Genomic DNA, 17,910 nt, shown 5'->3' on the forward strand with positions numbered 1-17,910 from the left:
GGAGGAGACTGTACTTGGAGATAAGACCTTAAAGAGGTGATTCGACTCAAACAGGGCCATCAGGTGAGCCCTAAATTCAATGTGACCGATGTCCTTAGGAGAAGAGGAGGTTAGAACATACAAAGAGCCCAGAGGAAAAGGTCATGTGAAGACTCAGAGGGAAGGCGGCCATCCGCAAGCCAAGGAGGGAGGCCTCAAATCTTTATTTTTTTAACTTTTCTCAGGTTCTAAAAAGGGTGGCTAGAATTTAGACACTGATAACTAAACCATTACTGAGACCCAACCCTCTGCCCGGCAATCACATGCAGCTTTGCCCCCTGTCCAATATGGTAGCCACCAGCTCTGTGTGACCCTTGAGCCCTACAAATGTGGCCATAGGCCATGGGCCACGTGTAGACGTTCCAGCATTTTGGATATATTGTTGAAAAATTTGTGATTTAAGTTGATTTCACCATTTTTGTTTTCTTTTTTTTCTGATGTGTATTTTGTTTTGTTTTGTTTTTTTAGGAAATTCAAACTGCGTGTAACTTTCGGACCTCGAAGATGGGGGACTGTGTCCACCAGCACCACCGCCGCCACCCCCTCCCCACCTCCGCCACCCCAGCTCCTTACAATTCTCAGCCCTGCTCCTGGTTAATGGCCCAGCGAAGGGGGCTTGTTGGGGTAGCTGGAGACAAGGCTGGTCATTTCTTCCACCTCAGCCCAGTGATGGACAAACCCACGAATGGAAAAAAATATATATTCCAAATCATAGGTCTGAAAAGGGGTTGATATCCAGAATATATAAACTTTTACAACTCAACTGCAGTCTGACTGAAAAATGGGCAAAGGCTTGACTAGACATCGCTCCAAAGAAGATACACAAGTGGCCAATAAGTGCATAAAAAAAATGAGCTCAACATCGCTGATCCTGAGGGAGGTACCATCCTCACATATATTAGGATGGCTTCTATTCAAAAACATAAAACAGAATAACAAGTGTTGGCCAGGTAGTGGAGAAATTAGAACCCTTATGCACTGTCGCAGGGGAGGATGTAAAATGGTACAGCCATTAGCAGAAAACAGTATGGCCAGCCTCTCAAAAAACTGAAAATAGAATTAATGTATGACCCAACAATTCCACTTCCGGGTATCTACCCCAAAGTAGGGTCCTGAAGACATTTGTACACCCATGCTCACAGCAGCACTATTTTCAGCAGCTAGAAGGCGGCAACCACCCAAGTGTCCACTGACAGATGAATGCATAAGAAAATATGGTCTATTCATACCATGGGATATTATTCAGCCTTAAAAAGGAAGGGGATTCTGACACAGGCTACAACACGGATGAACCCTGAGGACATTGTGCTCAGTGAAATTAGCCAGTCTCCAAAGGAATTGCGCTGTGTGGTTCCACTTCCATGAGGCACCTACTGTAGTCAGACTCAGAGACAAAGGAGAATGGTGCTGTTCAGGACAGCCCAGGATCTCCCTCCAGGCAGCCACCAGGGCTGAATACTTCAAAGAAGCAAGCAGATGTCTTGTGCGCTGGCCTTCCCTGAGAAAGAAAGCCGTGTGCTGGAAACGTGGAGACACCCCCACCGCCTCAGTTTACTGCAGGAGGACCCCTGCGCGAAGGCTGCTGTGCCCTCTAAGCTCTGTGACCTCTCAGAAAGATTAACATCAGACCGAACTGGCTGTGGGAGAAGTTGATTTTCAAATAAAGGAGCTGAACAGCTGAGGGCTATTCCCCAGAGGAGCCCAAGGATGCTGCCCTTCCAAAGAGAGACCCTGACACCCCGCCTCCTTGCCACACTGAGGGACCAGAGGTGATTGACGTCTCCTTGTGCCATGGATAGACTGAGCTCGACCTGAGTTTTCTGCCATCCAGGGCAGCCCCGAAAGCAGTGAAAACAGCACATATTCTGGAAGCACTCAACTGCTAAGAAGGAAAAAAGCTAGAGGATGAGGAAGGCGAAGCTATTCTGCTGGCTTCTGTTGGTCTGGAGAGCCATCCTGAGGACAGCTCCCTGGTGGGATAGAAGGGCGGGGGTGCGGTGAAATCAACCTTCATTCCGGGCGGGCGAAGGCCTCTGGCTGTGTCATGCAGTGTCCTGCGGCGTCCTGCGGTCCCTGGCAACAGCTGAATTCCCTTTTGGAGGCGGTGGGGACAGGAGCATGAGTATGAGTGGGGGGCTGTCTGTGTGTCAGTTTAAATGGGATAATTGTGAACCCGTGTGCAGTGTATGAGCTTCCCCAGTAGGCACGACCTGCTCACACAGCACAAGGGCCAGGGCTGACTTTCTCCCGCAGGATGGAGTGGGCACGGCCATGCCCACCGCACTCTTCACCCACATTGATTCACTCAGCCCCGTACGCCCACACCTGCAGGTTGGCCCGACATACCCTCTCCTCAGGTGGAGAAATCGAGGTGCAGATATGCATGTGTCCCAGTCTCAAGCTGCTGAGTGAAAGAGACAAAGTGGGAACACTGGGGCATGTGGCCCCACTGCTGTGGTTCAGACCATCAGGCACCTGTCACTCATCAGTGGAGCGACCACAGTCACCAGCGTCGCTGCAGGTGCTCAGAAGTGCCCAAGGCCACAGGGATCCCAGACACTGTCATCACTAGAAGGCGGCCTGAGGGTCACATGGACCAAAGGAGCCATGGGGCAGGGAGGCCCAGGACCAGTGCCCAGAGAGGGCTTCCGGCACGGGCAGGACCGCAAAGACCCTCATGATACCAACCGCAAAAGAAGCAGCCCGCAGACGTCAGCCCCACGTCAGCTGCCCCTGGGCTTGGCGCCTCCACGGACGACCCACACACACATCATGGGTTGGAGCGAGCTTCACGCACAGAAAGGAGAGGCGACGGGGCGTGACCAGCGTTGGCAGTGTGTGCTGGTCCCCGGTGGCCGGTGGGTCGCTCCCGGAGCAGCGGACCGCACGTTACCCTAGAGGGACAGGCCAGGTGCCATGGGACCACACACGTGGGCAGGAGGAGGAGCTTCAGTGCAGATGCAGGACGGGAGAGAGGACTGACCGATGAGGAAGAGGGATCTGGGGCCAAGCGACAGAGGACGGATGCTCCTGTCCCTGTGCAGCGAGCGTGCCATCCCAGAGGCCGCGGTTCTCGGGATGGCGGCCTCCCTAGCAGCCACGATGGGTGCATTTTACACAGACCTGGGCCACTGACATTAGCGTGAAAAACACACATAGAGTCCACATGCTCCTGTTCAGCCCTCAGGTTCTGAGCATCGAAGGCAACAAGCACCAGGACAACGGGGTCCCCTTCTGCCGGTTCAGGGGCACCGCTCCTGGGCAGCTGGCCCAATGCAGGTTAAGGTCAGTGTATTTGGCAGCATCACCACCGGGAGCCCCAGGAGTCCTGACATCCTTGAGCTGCTCACCCTGAGGACTGTGACAACTAAGAACTAAATGTGTCTGGTGCCCGCCCCCTGGCTCCAACTCTCTTGTGCGGCTGCGAGGGGACAGCACTGATCCTCAGCCCCGAGTCCTCTCCATCGCGGGCTGTCCCACCCAGGGACTGCCACCTGAGCAAGGACGGCCACCGCTCTCAGAGAGTGCACACACGTGACAGAGAGAGGGAAGGCTGGAGGTGAGAGGAACATAGAGCCAATCATCGTCATTTTTCTAAATGACACCTGTTTGGTGACCTCGTATCTGCTGGGCTGGAATATCCCCACGACGCAGGATGCTCGAGAGCGCACAGGAGACCGCGCTGCCTGCAGTCACATCGCTTCTATCGAGAAAACTCTTGTTTCCCATCCAGCGTGACTTCCCACGCCGCCGCGGCACCACTGTGTCCTGGAGACTGAAATGGCCTTGGAAGAGGGCAGGGAGGCGGCAGCAGCCAGGTGAGCTTCAGGACGGGCGGGAGGAGCGGTGGGGACCGCGCCACTGGGTCACGGCCTGCGGGTGACAGCGTGTGAAGGCTGACCCGTTCACAGTGCCTTAGGTCGCCTTTAGGGACCAGGCAAGGGCTCTGTTTCTCATGGCCGTTTCTGCATTTCTCTCCTTCCCCTTCCTGCACGTCCCCAAGGAGGACGAGGAGGACGGCCCCGCAGCACCTGGGGCCCAGCTTGCTCAGCAGCCCCACCCCCGCCCTCCCGCCCCCGCGTCCGCACCAGGCACCACTCCCTGAGCAATTCCTGAGGCTTCTCGGAGACACCCACCTCGAGATCCCCCAGGGACATGTTTGAAAACGTGGTCAGACCTGACCAGAGGAAGAGGTCCCATCCAGTACCAAGGTGAGCTCGCCTCTCCTTCTGGGGTAGAAACGCTGCTTTCTTGGCTTCTTTTCCTTTTCAGTCAAATGCGTGGGTGAAAAGCTGGCCGAGTCCCCGGGGATGACCGTACACCATTGCCGTGGTCGGGGTGGGGGACTGTCGCGGGAGTCTCTGCCGACTGAGCCCTGACCCAAGAGGGCGTTTGCAAAGGCCAGCGTCCCCCACAGCCTGCGCATTGGAGGGCCTTTTGCAGGGCAGCAGGAATCCTCCTTGAGTGAAGGACTTGGGCATCGCCCACCAAGCTGGGCTCGGGGGCCCTCGGCCTGACCACAGCTTCCCGTCTGGTTTGCTGAAGTCAGCAAGAGACCTGAAGACCTGTGCAAAGGGGACCCATCGGGGTCTGGTCCTCACTGCGATTTCTTTGTAACCGCAGGTGGCATCAGAAAGAAGGGAAAAGTGGGGCGTATTCTGGACCCACTCACTTACTGAGGGAAAAAAGAAGTGCTGGCTTTCGTGGGCAGAGCGGGCCCGATCCAAGATCCAGCTGGGATGGGCCAGGAGGTGAGTCCGCAGGGACAGTTCAGAATACCCAGCGGGGCCGGAGACATCAGGGGTGAGGAGGGTGGGCTCCCAAAGTGCCCCTCCCTCCCCGGCCCCGACCCCGCTGCTCTGAGCACGTCCAGCACAGGTGTGCAGGGCCGTGCTCATCGCCTCTGCTTACAGGTGGGCCTCCTGCCAGGAAGCCGCTAGGACCTGCGTGCTGGCCTAACTGTCGCAACGTCCCCGGGGCCCCAGCAGAGGGGCTGAGCCCAGAAAGAACATGCAAACGCATCGTCAGATCGTGCCATCGAACTGCTCGCAGCGCGGGGCAACCAGAGGAGGGGCCCTTATGTCTTCCTCATCTTCTCATCTCTAGTCTCGCACTGGCCAGTGGGAGCCACGAGTCAGAGGTGCCTGCTCCTATTTAAATTCACTAAAGGAGATCCAATGACACATGCAGGCCCGCATCACACCGGCCCGCATTTCAGGGGCCCAGTCAACAGAGCACATTCCCGTCCTCCCAGAACATTCTCTTGGGCAGCAGCGCTGTGTCTGCTCCAGGATCTGATCCTCAGAGCTGCTTAAGCTGAAGCACGTGCATCTCAGTTGCAAGTACAGGCCAAGACGATCAGAGGCTCGAGCTCGGATGCCCCGGCGGAAACGGGCAGGTGAGGGCTTGAGCGGGTCCCTCTCTCTCACGTGAAGGTCTGCGACTGTGGTCAATGTCACGGTGAAGGGCTCTGGTTACACGGAGCCCGGGGATGGCTGGGATCCCAGAGCAAAGAGCCGGGTGACACCGCGTGAGCCCCTCCCTCTCCTAATGTGATGGCTCGTGTTCGTGTTTCTAAAGAACAGCTTGTGGAGAGCACATGTGACCATCGAGGATGAAGACTCTCCAGGTGGGGAACGCCCCCCGGGTAGGGTCCTAGGGGAGAGGGGCCCGGGGGCAGCAGGGTTACACAGGCTGCTTTGGAGACCAGGGAACAGGGATATGAAATTTCAAAAAAGAAGAAGAAGAAGAAGGCGACGAAATGTGTACGCAGGCTTGCTCTGTGCCCTGCGTATATTACTGCCATCACAGAGGGACCGTCTGTGCGTGGGCTGCCAGTGTGTTTTTGCTGTTTTAGGCCCCCTTTCCTTAACAACTGCCCTCTCCTGCCGGTGCCACTGCCAGAGGCAAGGCTTTGCTTCTGCGTGGTTGGCATCTCTTGGGAAGGAAGCACCAGCGTTACTGGGCCGGGTGTGGGGGTTGACCTGTGGATGCATCACTTGAACCTGGAGACACAGGTCTCTGTGTGGGATCCAGGTGCCGGGTGACAAGTAGCCCCTCCCCCGCTGCCCCTGCGGGTCTAGGGACAGCACCTCGGCGTCCTGTCCTCATGGCTACTTCTGAATAAGGGCGCTCCCAGGGTTGGGCGAGTTAGAGACAACGACCTCCCAACTTTGTGCACGTGCTCCGAGGTCCTTCTGGAGGGGGGATGGGGTAGGGGCACATCCGGAGGCACAGTTCTCGCCTCCGATCCTTCCTCAAATCCCAAATCCTCGGACCAGCAATACAGCCTGCACGTGCTTCCATCTGAGAGAGGCCGCGTCCAGCTGCCCCGTGAGCCCCGCATGGCCGGCAGGGATCCTAGGGGACAGGCTGGCCTCACACGCTTGCCCTCAGCAGACAGAGCAGCCCCAGGACAGAGCCTCCCGGCGGCAGGGCCAGGGCGTCACTGCTCGTGTCAGAACACTCGGCTCCAGGCAGACGGTGCTGCCTCTGCTCCCCCACACCCCAGTCACACCCGAGCTGTCACTTTATCGCAGGGAAGCCCAAGTCCCCTCCCCGGTCCTTCCAAGGCTCAGAAGACACCCTGGCATGTACTGGGTGTGCATGTGGCCACGCCTGCTGGGGAGTCCCTGCTGCACCATTTGGAGACTAGGGACATTGGGACAAGTTACTGTCCCTCTAAGCTTGGGTTCATCCTCAGAAAAATCTGTGTTCTTCCTGTAAAGCTGGCAATGCCTAAAGAACATAAGATCGATCACCCCCAGGGACAGGACGGTCACTCACTACATGCAGTTGGTTGTCACTCTCTCCCCCAGAGCCCAGCGCGACCACAGGTGGGACTTCCCGGGGTGGGACGGGGCGGTGGAGTGATGCCCTGGAGGAGGCGGCGGCACACCCATCGTTACTCCTTCCGCGGCCCATGTTGGAGAACAGGGACGGATGGGAGTTGACAGGGAGGTAGAAAGGGGGCTTTTACTCAAGAGAGAAAACAGACAGGGAAGTAAGTAGTGAAGGGAGGCGGAGAGACAGAAAGGAATTCACGCACAGTGACTCATGGGGACCGTGGCTGCCCTCTTGGAGGCACGAGATGGCCATTCCTGGCCCCAGTTATAGAATTGAAGGGCTGAAAAGTGATGTTGGAGATCCGAGACCCACCCCCTCATTGCAGAGGTGATGCAGGCAAGGCCCTAGGGGGTGACTGCGGAGGTGGGGGCTGAGAAGGTCCAAAGCCCAGGCTTTATCCTGCCAGGAGCAGCGGGACCCTGAGTTCTCACCTCGACCCTGAGCTTCCCGTTTCCTTTTCCAAGGCCATCCCAACCCCATTTCTGTCACAGTCCGTGCGGAGGGCCACTTGGTGGGTTTTGAAAACTCCGAGAGCGAGAGCAACAATCTGCGTGTGATTTACTTCTCTGTCTTCTTTCTCTGATTCATAAGCTCCTTTTTAAAAGCACTTCCCCATCTCCCCTCGTCCCTCCTTTTATGATTGTCATCCTAAAGTACCTGGTCTCACCCAGGCACTTGAAGTCCTGGTACCCTTCCCTCAAATCTGTATGATCTCTCCGCAGGCCCCCTCCCCCACTCTCTTAGCATCGCCCTGGTTCCTGACCCACTCCCACCCCCACCCCATCGGCAGCACTGAATCCTGTTGAGCAACCCCGCGTGGTCCCCAGGCAGGAGGCGGCGCTGGGAGGTAGAAATGTGTGCCCACCCTGCCGGAGGGGCCCCCCAGCTCCCCATGAAGTGTGACTCAGCCCTGTACCCCCACCCCCATCAGTGCGTGCCGTCCTGCCCTGGGCAGCTCGGGACATGCACAGAGTCTTCTTTTCCCTCCAGTTGTCAGGAAATTCTCTTGTCCTGGATTCATGAGAAGGGATGAAGGAAAAGGGGATGAGGAAGAACCAGAACAGGAAATGTGAGTGTGGGGAGGGCAGGAAGAAGAGCAGAAGGTGCGTAAGTGGGTCCATTCCCACTCGCAGCCCTAAGTTGTTTTTTTTTTTTTTTTTTTTTGGTGCTTCAGGGAAACCAAACCACCAGAGAAGAGCATGGAAGTACCCACTGTTGCATGTCCAAAAAAGAAAACAAGACATGGAGACAAGAGGATGGTAATAACGCATGCAGGCAAGTGGAGGATGGCCTGAGTGCCTCTCGCCAGGGAAGGGGTCCCCGAGCCAGAGAAGCCCCTGAGGCTGCCAGGCTGCATGCTCCGGCAGCTCCTGCATATGGGGGGTGGGGGCATCTGCAGGGCCTCCACGTGCAGCGTGGCTCCTGCACGTGCCATTCACACTGTGCTCTCTGTTCAGAGCGCCGCTGGGGCGATTCATCGTCTCCCTCTGCAGGACCCAGCCCGGACCTCCCAACCCGCCAGGGCCAGCAGGCAACTCCCCCAGATAATTACTAGGTGTGGTGAGACGCTGGGAGTGGCCCCGGTACCCCCCCAGCTCAGGCCCCCTGGGTAAAGGGTGAAGGGGACAGCGGCCCTGGGGGGAGGCGGGGGGGGCTCCCTCTCCTGCAAGCAGGACGGCTCCCCTGGCCCCGAGCGGCCGCCTCCCTGTGGGCACGTGGCCGCCCGGGCGTTAAGTAGGGGACACTGCCGGATCCAAACTCAGCTGGGAGTCCCCAGTCCCCGGGGGCCCCTCAGCATCTGTGGAGCTCCGTGGAGGGCCTGGGTGACCTCATGGCAGCATTTCTCAACCTGAGTTTCTATAGGTTTCTCACACCTGTGTAAACATTGAATACAGCACGTGCAAAAAAACCCATGAAGGCAGTTCAGAGCAGTGCTTATTGGGGATGAGTTAAAAGGCCATGATTCCAAGTTATGTTTGTGCTTCTTTGTGTTCTGATATTAGAATTAAATAACATACAAAATATCTGGCTTTATTACACCCTGAAAAGCAGTGTCCTCTATAAACTTTTCGTGTTGGGCTGTAGTAAAGCTATAAAATTTATGATTCTCTTGCCGCAGCTTCGGGATATTTTTAAGTTTAAAGGCCCAGGCAAGTTTGGCCCCGGTGTCAGAGAGAGAGAGGTGGTCATTAAGGGCAAGGGGAACGCGGCAGGTCTCTGGCCATTTGCACCGCACAGGTCTCATGATGGGTCGTGTGGAGTGTGGGCTGCAGGGACAGGGTCCACGCTCCCACCTGTGTCACCAGACCTCCCACTCCTCACAGGGCCCGAGGGGGAGGGCCCTGGGCTTTTGGCCCTCGAGTCCCAGAGCCTCCCTCATCCTCTACATCACTTCCACTCTTCAGGGGGCAGTCACTAGAACGCTGCCCAGCCAAGTGCCCGGGTTGCCTCACCCCTGTGGGACGTGTATAGGCACATTTGGCAAAGAGCAGCAAACAGGCCCAGTTGCCCTGTGGATCTGAGCCCTGGGGACGTCAGGGCCCAAGGTCACTTCCAGGGTCTGAGTCACCCCGCTGGGTCCCGGCACACCCACCCCAGGGAGCCCACCTCCCTGCGTCTCTGTGCCTCCCACTGATTCCAGCACCTGTGTCTGGGTGGAAGGTTCTGGTCTGATACCAGTGATGGCGGTGACCTGGGGGTGTCAGCCTGAGACTCTGAGGGGATGGAGCTCGCACAGTGTCTGCACATCGGGCCGAGGAAGAGGAACGGGCGCCCTGCCCCTCCGCTGCCAAATCACCGATTCAGAGCTGGTTATTTTCTGTCTGAAACGTATATACACTCAGCCTGAGTTTTAGGTGCGTGTCCTGCACTCAACGTTGGAGGCTTCCACGTGAAGCAAAAGGGATCTCCTGGGGGTTTTATTTTTAAAACATATTTATGGAACACAGGCAAGTGTAGAAAAGCACCTTAAACAGAAGCAGGGCTCCGTGAACCAGGACGGACGCAACTCCCTGGGTAGCAATAGCTTCTCCCTCCATAAAAGCCCAGATGCCTCTGAGCAGCGTTTCCCAGCCCCTTTACCCCGGCCCCAGACGGCCGCAGGGAAAAACCCCAGAGGGCTTGGATTTTCCCCGCTCACTCCACTGTGTTTAGAGGGCGCGGCCACACTCGTTTTGAGCCAACAGTGTGCAAACCAGCCTGCCTGGAATCTACATGGAGCAACTGAGGTCATTCCTGTAACCTCATTAATCTCTCTCTCTCCTCCTGCAGGAGGCTGCCAGGGGCCCCGAGACGTCCTGTGTATTTAACCAGGGTGTTGGAAGCAGATGTGTTTCTACTGACAAGAAGCCATGAAGTCCTGCACCTAAGATCTGTGCCCTGTGCAGTACGCCCAGTAAGTTTCAATTAGAAAAAAATGTAAAAAAAAAAGGCAGATTTTTACGCGAAGTGAACTTCAGGCTCTGGGGGCTTCCTCTGGTTGCCACGAAACATTTAAGACAGAAGTGACACCAGCCTCCTACTCTCTCTTCCAGAGAACGGACACCGAGAGAACACACGCACGCTCCTGGCATCAGACCAGGGGAATATTGAAATCACTCCAGCAACAGGAATTAAAAAAAGGGGGGATTTGGGGCTAAACTGCCCTGAATGTAGATGTCCACATGCAAACCACAAAGTTGTCAGTCTAAATCTGGAGATTTACAGAAAAGAAGGAAACTGAGGTTTCGCAGAGGTGGTTCAGGGGGTTGCTGTGGACAGGATCACTGGCTGCGGGTCTGGGTGCGGCCTGGGAGAGCAGTGGGCATCTGGGAGTGGGAGAGACACTGCCATCGGCTCAGTGGAATGAACGTTTGGTGACAGAGGCTGGGAGGGCCTGCGTCATCCTCAGGGACAGTCCTGGGGTGGGGTCTCCGGGCTGTGGCTGTGGCTGTGGGGGGTGTCCCTCCAGGAGGACAGGGGACTCTCTCTTGTGCCACCGCAGGTTCTCGGGATGGACGAGGGCTTGGTGGGGCCTGGATTTTGATGGGGCAGGTGAGCCGGGACGGTGCCCCACGGCCCTGTCTCCATGCAGTCAAGCTCCTCAGACAGTGGCTCACATCCATAGTCAGCAGACAGTGGGGCGCGCCAGCTTCACCCACAAAACCTCCAAAGCACAGCCCAGCCGGCCACCGTCCTCATTCACCAGCACTAACGGTGCACCCGGGGCTGGTCATCGGGGGCCATGCCAATGCGATAGAGAGGTGCTGTGTGGGCAGTGGGCCTGGAGAAGCCGGGGCCCTGAGCCATGCGGGAGCCGAGCCAACCCCCAGGCAGACCAGCAGGAGGCTCAGCTTGAGGTGGCTGCTGTGTGAAGGTTCTGGGCGGGGAGGGACCCAGAACCCTCGTCCTTCGAGGGACATTCTTTCAGGGACGCTTGACAGCCTTGGGGTCGGGGATTAACACGGACGGTGGAGGCTGGGTCGGGCGTCTGCCCTCCTGTTGGTCAGACACCTCCTGCCCTTAAGGCAGCCATGGAGCTAGAGAATTTAGAGAATGAGGGGAGGGAAGCCCTTGGTTCAGGTGTCCAGGCCACCATCTAGGGGAAGCTCAGGGACCTCTGTCCCCAGGGAGCCAACTACATCCCTGTCCCGCATCCACCTGTCATCAGCATTGTGACTCCAGGAAAGTCACTTAAAAACCTAGCATTTCAGTGCCATGAGCCGTAAGACGCGGGTCACAGCACCTGCCCAGTGTATCCCACGGGGCCGACGTGGGGGTGACAGGAGATGAGAGCAGGCTGTAAAAGCATCACGCCCACAGCCATGCACCCTCCCCTGCCCCGCAGGCAGCCCAGCCCCCTCTGGAGGCGAGACCATTGTTCTTGCTTATTCTGCCGGACGTTTCATATTCGGACGCTCCTTGGGTAGCACCAGCCATTCTTCTTCAGGGTCTACCTGAGTTTTCGGACATTAGCCTCCATCAGGGAACGCTAATAAGTGGGTCTTGTTAACATTTGTGCATCACAGAACAGGGGACGGAGGACAGAGGGGGGCTTGCAGTGTTCACGTGGCTTCTGATATGATTTGCACCCAGACCGGCAGGCTCCAGCTCCCACGCTCTCGGTCACTGTGCTGGGCTCCCTTTCCGTATTAATATTTCTCATCTGAATAAAGTCATGCCCCACACAGTCAGTCTGCTGGATATTTTTGAGTATTGCCAGCACACACCCCATGGCAGCTTCCCTCTTCCCCAGCCCAGCTTTGACCCAGTTGGCAGTTCTGAGGGGGTGGATAAACAGGGAGATGAGTATGACCTGGAAATGAATTGATATTTCCCGAGGTTTTCTCCAAATGATGTGTCAACAATTCCCTCAACATTCATTGTGTTTTCCAGGCTCATGGCACATGATTGCAAAAAGAGAAGGACCATGCGGGAATCAGACCCAGGATGCACCAGAGCGCCATCTGCAATCAGTATAATCTGCAGCCGCTGGTCCCCAGCGGTGGTTCAGCAGCTTGAGGATGGGCATCTGGCCAAACTACAGGGCACAACCACAAACGTCACCCCCGCGAACCTCTCCCTGGAAGGCCCTGTGGAAACAGTACAAGTAGATTCCAGGGTGACGCCTGTGGTGCACAACAGGGCCTGGGTCCGGGCGAGGAAGGACCAGGCGGAAAAGGCGCCCAGTCAGAGCCAGCACAGCCGCTGCCCGCTCTCAGCCAGGCGTCAGTCTGGGCTGCTCGGACGACTGGTCAGGGGTTAGTCATCGGGACCCTGGTGGCCTGCAGACGTCATTTGTTCAGCCACCAAAGCACCAGCCCAGGAGACCCCTTTCCCAGTTGGTGAATTTTAACGGTTCATCGGGAGTTGTCAGCTAAGGTGAAGCTAAGTCTTTGTGGATCTGTTATATGGATGCTTGGTTTGAAATGTCTAATGGGTTCTAAGCCAGTTAGGGAAGTTAGCAGATGACTGGCCATCTAGGGTGATGGCTTGAGCACCAGGAACGCTCCCATAGGCTGAAGATACTGGGGGAGGAGAAACAAAGTGAACACCCCGATCATTCAGAGGGCCTTTGATGGAGGGTGGATTGCATGTGCATAAATTGGGGTCAGGGGTTTGAATGTAGAGGCAAGAGGCTGGGTCACGCATGTACCCTTCTCCTGCCTCAGGCACCTCCTCCAGGGCATCAACGGTCTCCCCGCAGCGTCCCTGGAGCAGGCACAGGAGGATGCGGGACAGGGAGTGAGGGGAGCCCTTGGATCAGTGGTCCAGGGCATGATCTAGAGGTCTCAGGTGTTCGGGGATCTCTGTCCCCAGCTGGCCAACTACATTCCTGTCTCAGATTCATCACTCATCAGGGTTAGGGCTCTGGGCAAGTCATTGATCCCCTCTGAACTTCAGTGCCCTGCACCACAAAAGGTGGGTCACAGCCCCTCCTCTGCCCACCCCACAGCGCTGACGTGGAGTTCACAGGACGTGATAACAGATACTCCCCTGAGCTGCAAAGCCTTTCACACATGGAGAGGCTGAAAAGTAACCTTCCGTCTTTCCTGACTCACAGCCGTTCCTCTGGAGGCATCACTGCCACTGTTTTTGCTTATTGTTTCTCACTATTAATATTTCAATAATCGGTTCATGTATGAAGTACTGATCATTTTCCTCAGGCTTTATCTGTGTTCATGTATTATTAGCCTCATAACAGCCATAAGTAGACCCTATGAACATTTTCCTATCACAGAACAGGAAACTGAGGACAAGAGGGTCTATATAAATTTCCCAGATAATATATGTGGCTTCTAAGCAGGGTTTGAACCCAAACTGTCAGGCACCAGCTCCCACGCTCTCGGTCACTGTGCGGGCCTCCCCTTCTATATTAATATTTGTCATCTGAATAAAGTCATGCCCCACACAGTCAGTCTGATGGGTACTTTGAGTATTTCAAGCACTCGCAGTGAGGCAGCTTCCCTCTTACCCAGCCCAGCTTTGATCCAGCCGCCTCCCCCAAGGGAGCCAGGAAACAAGGAGAGGAGTGTGACCTGGGAATGAACGGATACTTCCCAGGGGTCTTCTCCAAGCAATAGGTCAACGGTTCTCTCAGTGTTCATCATGGTCTATGATCACAAAAAGAGAAGGACCCACTTTTACCAAAGACTTCATTCGTTCAGCCACCAAAGCCCCAGCCCAGGAGACCCCTTTCCCAGTTAGTGAATATGAACAGCTCGTCATCTCAGTTTGGTCAGTTGAAGACGGTTATATTCTTTGGGCAACTGTCACGTGGGCAGTTGGTTTGGAATGTTCCGGGTTCTGAGTCGAGAGTCAAGCAGTCTATTGGTCACTCAGGGTGGTCACCTCACGGCAAAGCAGCTGATGGGATCGAGTGCTGAGGGGCAAGGGAGGGGGAGATGGATATTTGTCTGTATCCCCTCAGTCCATTGAGGGGTCTTCGTTTGGGGGAAAGGCATTGTATTTTGGGGTCAGGATTGAAACATGGAGTGAGCAGTTGGGTCAAGATTTGAGCCATTCTTTTGGGTCAGGCACCTCCTCCGGGTACCCACTGTCTCTTCACAGCAACCTTAGAGCAGGAGGATGCGGGAGAGGAGTGAGGAGCTGTCGGTTTGGGTGTCCAGGGCGTGATCTCATGTCCAGGTGTTTGGGAATCACTACCCCCAGGAATTAACTCTACCCCCTGCCTCAGGCCCGCCACCCAGCAGTGCTGTGACTCTGGGCAGATAAACCTCCCTACATTTCAGTGCCCTGAGCCATCAACGAGGGGTCTCAGCCCCTACGCTGTCCACCCCACAGTGCTGATGGGAGCAGCCCGAGAAATCACAGATCCTCCCCACTATGGAAAGTTGAATGTGGACGTTCCCAGCCATATGGCTGAGGGGCGTGTTTCCCTTTTCTATTCTGTCAGTTTGCTTCGTCTATTTTGAAGCTATCTTGTTCAGTGCAAAATGCTTACAAGTGTCACCTCCTCGAAACATGGACCCCTTTGTCACTATAAAATGTCCTTCTTTGTCTCTAGAAAAAATATTATCATAAAGTGTATTTGCCGTATATTAATAAAGCCAGTCTAATTCCTTTTTGGTTAATATTTGCTTGGTATGTGTTCATCCATCCTTTGACTTTTAACCTCTTTGTGTCTTGAATTTAAAGTGTGACTTTTGTAGATGGCATAGAGCTCGATCATAGCTTTTTACCCATTCTGCCAATATCTGCCTATTAATTGGCATTTGCAAACCATGTAGATTTAAATTAATCACCAGTCAGGTAGCACTGGACTCTGTTCTTTCACCATGTGTTTTCTACACGGGCTACATCTTTTTGTTCTAAGATTCCTCCATCACTGCTTTCTGTTGTTCGTTATTCTCCAGGGCGTCAACTGCACGCCCATGTCATTTCTCTGACTACATACTCTGCGTCATAGTCTTAGTGGTTTCCCAGGGAACTGCAACTAACACCTGAATTTGTAACGTTCTAATTTAGATCAATACCAAAGTAATTTCAGTGACTTACACCTCTACTCACATTTGGATCTCTTCTGTGTACCCTCCTACATGTTGTTAGTGTCATATAAGTGACAATTTTATACATTGTGTGCTTACCAACATAGATTTGTAATATTCATGGGGCATCCTTTTTAATCAGATAGAAGAAAATAATGAACTTGAAGGAACTACATCAAAGTCTAAATTCAATATAGCCCCAAATTAACAGGAAAACAGAATTTGTTATAGTCTAGAACCCCATGCAATGAATCTAACATGCGTTTGAAAGAATACATTTAAAGGAAGAACCAGGAAGTTTTGAGCCATTAGCACATACAGGCTTTTTTGGTCTTCAGGAGAGTTTCAAGATACAGCAGACAAGACATTGTGTTATCAGAGCACCATGGACAGTGCAGAATCGACTTTAGGTTTAGAGCTGAGCATGCACACAACTGTCTGCAGGGTAACAATGGAATTTCACAGCAGTAGGTACGGAAAGGATTATTCAAGAAAAAGTGTCAGATAACTCTCCTTCTTGTAATCAGAATGGATAATCACTGTGTACACCAAGGATTTAAATGCAAAACAATGCAATTATAAATATATTAAAAGAAAGATGAGTGATTTTACACATTTTTATTCTCAAGGCCAAAGAATGACAGAAACCTGGAAGCAATCAGCAAAAAGAACGACATAACAAACATCATTTAAAAAAAAAAAGACCCCCTCATACTTTGCACCCAAATCGCTGCACATCCACCTGTAGGGTCTGTGCCAAGGAGACTTAGTCTTGAATCCAAACACAGCCTCAGCGGCTGTGAGTGAGTTATACTGGCAGCAGCAGGGACTTAGTTCAAGTGTGAAGTGGGAAGGACAAACGTTTCTGGAGTTCCAAGTGCACATCATCTGGTAGAGTCACCTGGCAGGTTAACAGGCGCAGGGTTGATGGGTGAGAGGAAGCGGGGCCAAGGGCAGGCAGAGCCGCCCCCGCTCCCAGCCCACCCGCCCTCCAGCGCCTCCTGACTCGCGGGGCGGCGCTGCAGGGCGGCGCCGGGAGCGGCGGGGCCGGCGGGGCTGCAGTTGAAGTTGGGGCGGCGCGGCCCCGGCCCTGCCGTGTGGGCCGCGCATCCCGCCCAGCGGCCAGGCTGGTCCTCCCTGCGAGCCCACCCCGGGGCGCTGACTGCTCCCGGGCACAGGGCTGTGTCCCGGGAAGCGCTGACCTTTCTGGGAAGGAGCTCTGCCTCCCTCACCCCGCGGAGAGCAGCGCTCAGACGCTGCGGGGCTGGAGGAGCGGGACCTGAGCGCCAGGGCTTCCTAATTCCAGGGGAGGAAGGAAGGCGGGTGAGCTGTGCGGGCTGTGTGTGTGTGTGTGTGTGTGTGTGTGTGTGTGTGTGTGTTAGAGAACGTCTAGGGCCCCTCTCTGTGCTGTGGGGACGCCTAGTAGGTGAGAAGAACCCGGTACACACCCGCCTCGTACTCGCGAGCGCTTGACCCACAGTGTCCTGTGAATCTGTGTGGAGAAGAGAATCATAATCAACAATTTTCTCACATTCCCATGAATATCTTACCGGGGCCCCTTGTCTTTTACTACAGGACACAGCTCTGACAATTTCGGGGCAGTCCCTCCTGTTGGCGTGATTGGAAAACGTGTGTAGTTAGTAAACGGATGCTTTATTTGATGTCATAGTTAAAAAAATTCTCAGGCAACTATACGGAGATGCCTGACATAACCGTGTTCTTTAAGGGCCTCTGCCCTTGAGGGTCACCGCCTTCAGGACAGCAATGCTCCGCAGGGCTAGGGCTCGAGGCCGAGGCAGAGCGCGTGGTCAAGCATCGCAGGAACATGCTGCGCCCGGAGCGCTGGAGAGCCGCCAGGGGTACCCGGAGCGCCAAGGGTACGGGGGACACCCCGAGGGCCAAGAGCGCCGAGGAAGCCCGGATCGCCGTGGGTGCCTGGAGCGCCACCAGCAGTGAGCTTCGCCCAAGCAGGGAGCCTCCGCACAGCAGTGAGCTCCCTAGTGTTACTGCCTGTATGTAAACGATGCTGCCTCCCCAGGCAGGAGGGAGAATTGGCTGCTGAGCCAGTAGAGGTCAGGTCTAGGGCTCTCTCCTGCCGAGAGAACAAACAGGTCTCTTAAGGAAAGTCAGAGTCTGAGGCTGACGTGTGGGTGGGCGTCACCTACCTAGATAGCCTCCCCATCGCTTCCCTTCCATGTGTCTTCCCTGATGCAAACAGCCTTTCTTCCAACCCCGGTGGACGGAAAGGCAACTACATCTCGTAGCTTCAGTCAGTGACTTGTGTTTTGGGAGTGTCTTCAAAACAGAAAATTACACTCAAGTGCTTGAACAGACGGGGCTGGATAGAATTCTTCGCCTTCTTTACAACTCGCTGTCCCTGCGGACTCCATGCACTTCTGTCTTCTCTTCTCCCACATGCACTTTGCACGGCCCGGCAGTCACGTGACCCCGTCAGGTCCCTTCATTCTCCCCTGGGACTGCTGTTCCTCTCTCCTCCTCCCCCCACCTGCTCAAGCCACAACCCCTCCTCCCCCTCCTC

The 17,910-nt window shown here is 55.0% G+C and overlaps 1 long non-coding RNA gene across 1 annotated transcript; it reads left to right on the top strand.

Annotated features, from left to right (window-relative positions):
- The first annotated feature begins 4,546 nt into the window (after nucleotides 1-4,546).
- On the top strand, nucleotides 4,547-8,121 carry LOC141575812 (uncharacterized). The gene is made up of 3 exons (XR_012503698.1): nucleotides 4,547-4,790; nucleotides 4,953-5,437; nucleotides 8,060-8,121. It is a non-coding gene; the product is annotated as an uncharacterized LOC141575812 (long non-coding RNA).
- Nucleotides 8,122-17,910: the final 9,789 nt, after the last annotated feature.

This window comes from Camelus bactrianus, chromosome 32 (assembly GCF_048773025.1).
Source record: "Camelus bactrianus isolate YW-2024 breed Bactrian camel chromosome 32, ASM4877302v1, whole genome shotgun sequence".
Classification (NCBI taxonomy): Eukaryota; Metazoa; Chordata; class Mammalia; order Artiodactyla; family Camelidae; genus Camelus; species Camelus bactrianus.